Source organism: Protopterus annectens, chromosome 4.part1 (genome assembly GCF_019279795.1).
Source record: "Protopterus annectens isolate FY-2018-M chromosome 4.part1, PAN1.0, whole genome shotgun sequence".
Lineage (NCBI taxonomy): Eukaryota > Metazoa > Chordata > Ceratodontiformes > Protopteridae > Protopterus > Protopterus annectens.
Window position 1 is genome coordinate 320,042,444 of NC_056734.1, and position 6,000 is coordinate 320,048,443.

Genomic DNA, 6,000 nt, shown 5'->3' on the forward strand with positions numbered 1-6,000 from the left:
CACACACACACACACACACTTACAGGTTGCGCAAAGATATTACACACAGACCTCTCATTACCCATCTGTCAACATGCATGACATATGGCACTCAACAGCATGCAGTGCAGCTAAAGTCAATCCCTGTTACCAACATTATATATCTCTGTGATGCATTGGGTTATGTTTGTAGGTGATGACCCTTCCCCTGTAACACACTGCACCCATGTACACAGTTTGCTGTGCACCTGTTCAGCATCCTGGCATGTACTGTGCACCATACATCACAGGTGTACACACCATTGCTGAATGTGTATATGTGTGGCAGTTATGTTTGCTCTGCTGCTCACAGCCCCTTTGTGTCTGTCCGACACATACCTGGGATGATATGTGGACAGATGTAATTTGCGAATGCCTGATGTCTGATTTACAGATCTCATCATCAGTGGTGCATGTATGGCCAATAAAATACAATTACACTGATAACCTTCAAACCTTATTGTGGCTATGGGGAATGTACACACCCTTATTGACATGGCACACTCTTTTCTGATATGCCATGGGGCCACATTACTACATATGTTAACATTACATAAACCTGGTATGTGACATATGACCCATGCAGTCAAATGCAGTATCAAACAAATGTGTTAGTTGTGCAAATGCTTATCGAGTTGCATGCAATTTGTGGGTGCATATGTGTGCACACCCTTATCATGATGGTTTGTTGCACCAACTGTTAAGTGTATTACTGCAGTCACTATTCCTGGAAGGGGTATACTAGCATAGGCCATCTGCGTTTGCCAGTATTTTGTCACTCTGCCCTACAAATGTCCCCCAACTCTGCATAATTGCAAGGTCACCTCATGTGCACAGCCCTTGGAGGTCACAAATTGCTGTCACTGTTGCTGTGGAGTCAGGGTTATGTCTGTCACAATTCATAACCTTGACTGTGTGCCGATACAGCCATTCTTACCAAGCTTTGGATCTCTGCTTCAGTGCACTGTTATGTTTCAGGATGACAACCCCGCCCCATCCTCAGCCTTTTTGCAGATGCTTGACAGCTATGGCCTACACATGTGTGTCATTTTGCAGTGTCCCAAACTTTGAACACCATGTGTATTGGCCTAGTCCCTGTTAATGAATGGCAAACAAACAGGTGTACACTGGTACTAGCAAGGTATAGATGGGGATGGCGGGCCTAAGTGGGGTGAGGTGTTGGTTGTGCAGTACATGTATTTTAATTGGTACTGTCTGTAGGTTTCCAACTTGGTTTTGGTACACCAGCACACATTGCAGCACATGCTTTTGGGGGACTTTTGATGTTATGTGTACACTACCTGTAGAGAGCCCTGGCTGATGTTTCCTGTGGAACAACTATCCCATCTGATTACCCTAACCCATGGGCCACACTTATGCAGAGTCCAGGTGATTGCTGACACAGGTACTGCACAGCCAGGACTTGGTAGACATTCCTGCTACTCCCTCAGTGTTACTAGGCAGCCTGCATGAACAGTTTGCAAAATGTGTCATCATCTGTCTTGGAGGCAATCTGTTTATTTTCTACATTAATCCTGTCCCATACATCCTCAACACATACATGACCGTCTGCACTGTTTGCCATGGTATATGCAATGGTGAGGTAAGGCTACATGTCCAACTCCTACATGCTACCTGTTGGGAATCGGACCCATTCCATGGCTTGTAAGATGTTCGCAAGCCACAGCTGCATATATTGCAGGTAAGTGGGCACATTTGATGGCCAAATGTCTTGGACAGCAGACCATTTATTGGTGTGACATTGAGGACCTGTACTTGCTGGAAGGTCCATACTCATGAAGAGTGCATACTGTCCGTATCTCAAAAGCTGCTTCCCCAATAAGTTATTTGAAGTGTATGCACACATATGCTTACAGTGTTTGTTAACATATGTATTCCTCATATTTGCTGTCCTAACATAGGATTCCATATTATACATTCATTGCTCATGTTAGGACCACATTACAGGTTGTAAGGGTTGGGGAATGCAGTATTATGATATGCAGTTGTGTAGATCTATAACAGATGCCATTGTAACAGTGGTATATGCACTGTTGTAGCACTGTATAAGTGTGATGTTTCACACATGTCCCTACAGTAGTCCATTTGTCCCACCATTATGTTCATCTCTGTGCACACATCTTGCAATGACAGGTTGTTAGTTATATAGCAGGACTTTTACATACCCTACAGATATGCCACCATGGTCACCACTGTGATGCAGTGCAGTTAACAGCAACAATAACTGAACATGTACAACATGCATTATGGGTTGGTGTGTTAAATGTGTGCATGGAATATGCCATGGCCAAAACATGGTGGGTGTATTGGCAAACCTGAACAAACACCATACTCACCAGCTACAGGCTGCTGCCCCAAAGCTATACCAGAGGGACCTACATATTTGTATGAGAGATGTGATGTCATTAGCCACATCTATGGCACTGGTACAGGGTGGGAGCAGCATTGCAGTACATCAACAGTACAAACCCACAATACTACTGATTATGCACATCTGTTTATTACTACATCGCAGCAATAGATTATATATATTTCATCTCACATATGCATGATTAAACTCTACAATGCAGATGGATATGCAACAGTTGTCTATGGATGTGCCCTGTGGCCTTACCTGCACACTCTTCATCCATTGTGTGGGTAGCACCCATCTCCACAATGCTCTCCGCCGGATCTTGTGTTTGCAGGTGGGCAGGTGCACCGAGGCTGGTGAGGAGCTCATCAGCATATGTCAGGGAGGCTGGATGGTATGTACCCCCGATGTCAAGCTGGTCCCTCCTAACTGCAGCAGCATGCCAATGGGCATGGTGGAGTAGGTCAGTGCACTGATGTCTGACCTGCTCATAAATACTGTTATGCAGGCCGACATTGTTTACCTTGTGGACAAGATCTTCCACAGGGCGGTCCTCTCCTGCAGATCATGGGCTGTATGTACAAACAGGGTGCGGTAGTGCTGCTCCAGGTGTTGAATGATGACATCATTCTCCTGTGGGGGTGTACATTGGTAATCTCTCCCGAGACATGGTGCCAGAAAGACATAAAGAGGAAAAAAGATCCGAGAACCTCATACTGCAAGGACATAATAGTTGTTAATACACATCTCTGTCTCCCCCCCCACCATATCTGCAACAACAATCTGATCACACAACTCAGCGGGTATGTTTACTGCAAACCTACTGTTGGGACATATATCGTATTATATAACAATTTGTGCAAAGTGTTTATAGTCATGTTCCATGTTTAAACACTATCATTGGTAAAATGTTATGAACAATGTTACCTGCATGCCATTGTAAGGGCCACTATGGTTCCATATATGCATGTGTTCTGTTTGCAATGTGACTGCTGCACATCTGGTGTTTTGTGTTAATGGAGATATCTATGCATGATGTTCGACATAATCCTGGAATGTGTGGACTATTACTACCCAAACATGTTCTATAACTGTGACACAATAGCATGTTTGGGAAGACAGTTGCCAGCAGAACCACTTCTTCCACCTCATCTGGCCATGTTACCAAGTCATATCACATCAGGATCCCACCCCGGGACCTCATCATCTACTGGTCCTGCACTACCTTCAAGTAGAACCACCTCAGGGGATGGTGTTCACCCCCCTGGGATCTCAAACAGACAGGATCCTGTCACCTGAAGTCAGGTCCAGGGTCTGGTGCATAGGGAGCTCCACAGAGACTTGGGGGATGTGCTACACCACCTTGAGTCCCTCAATACACAATCACAGGGTCCACATGCTCCTCTTGCTCAGCCCCCAGCCTAGGCACCATCAGGGCCGTGAAGATGCAGTTGTGACTACCCATGCGTGGGGACCTCGGTCCCATTGTTTCCATATGGGGGCTCATGGGCTTCCACATTTCAAACACAAGGTGTTTACCCAACACATGTGTCATATACTACCCCTGTAGGCTGTCTTGTCTGTCTTCCAACCCAACCTACCTCCCCAAATATACCTACTATCCTTCCCCAAAATACCAGTCCCACCTTCACAAACAAAGGCAATGTGTTCCCAACATGGATTTCACACCAGACATAACTGTCCATTTTGCACCCACTTACCACTGTATATATATGTATGTATATATATATATATATATATATATATATATATATATATATATATATGTGTGTATTGATATGTGTGATGTTCTCTCACACATGTCGTGTAGCACTGACATGCAACAGTAGGGGAAATATATATATATATATATATACATATATATATATATATATATATATATATATATATATATATATATATATACACATACATATATATATATATGTGTGTGTGTGTGTGTTTTTGTTTGTATATATGCAGATATACACTTATATATCTATCTATATATATATGTGTGTGTGTGTGTGTGTGTGTGTGTGTGTGTAGATATATATTTTGAGTTTTATATATATATATATATATATATATATATATATATATATATATACATATATATATATATATATATAAAATATGTGTGTGTGTGTGTGTGTCTATATATCTGTAGACATACATGTATATATATATATATATATATATATATATATATATATATATATATATGTATATATGAATGATGCATTCAAGCATCAGGTCCACACTCTCTAGCTCTCCTCCCTTCACAGCTGCACTGTTCTGCCTTGCTAAAACACAGACAGGTGTCACAATTGGACACAGCCTAACATTAGGGGGTATATATAGGGACAGATGGCAGGTAAGCCTATTACACACCTATGACATTTGTGCATGCTACATTACACTTTAACATGATGTCCTGCAAGTGGTGGGGTTTGAAGCTCATGTGTCTATCATAACAGCATTACTTCCACCACCAGCTATTTGCCACACTAATATACATGTCTTGAGGTACAGAACACACACTATGATGGCCTACATCTTGTCAGTCAGTGCTGATCTGCACAGTTGACAGGTATGGCCCACTGCCCACAGGGACAGACACTATTGTCCATAGCAGTTGTTCAGCAGGACATCATTACAACTCCTGATGGCACATTTAAGTCTTTCCACATCATCTATCCCATTATTATAGACCAAGTACTACATTCAATTACATGCACATATGTTTCACATTCCTGTTGTAGGATTGTTGTGACTTCTGAATACAATTTTGTGTGTCCCCTTAGTTAAGTAGGGTTGTTTGTAGGTTCATTTGGTGTAGATACTTTTTTTTTCCTGGTTGTTTTTTTTTTCTTTCTCTCTCTCTCTCTCTCTCTCTCTCTCTCTCTCTCTCTCTCCACTAGAGGGATTTAGCTGCTTTGAATAGATCGCAGCATGGATTTTGTAGATGATGCACATGGTCAGGTGTAGTACTTCCAATTCCACTGTCATGGCAACCTACTACTATAAATTACTAAATCATGTGGGCGTTGTCCCTTTACTTTTCCTGTATGGAGGACATCCTGACTGAGTGTGGGCAGCAGTTTTACAGACAGCAGATATTAATACCTCTTACAACAGGACTTGCAGTCACAGGCCAACTACATATTTGTAAAAGGTTCCAGACCTATGGACAGTGTAAGTATTGTTATTATATGCATTGTATACCGCTAGTTTTACAGGGTGTGTGTACATTCTAGTTTAGCATGGAATGCAGTCTGTCTGCATAGCTTTCAACTGTGGGCCTATCCACATGATGGCCAGAGGATTGGCTGTTATGTTTTGCCTGTTCACCACACAGGTCTTCTCTCAGATATATCAGTGGCATTCTGTCTATTGAGTGCTATCAATACATGGCTACATCCATTTGTGTTTCTGACTTCATATTCCTGAATAAAGGTTTGTTGCAACCAGTCCTGTAACACCAGTAACGTTTACAGTGTATAACAACAATATTGCAAATATGGCCCTGTGTTCCAGCCTCTGTCCTCCAGACCTCCACCTATATAACAGGCTTTGTCCATATGTCATGCAGTAAGAGATTGGTT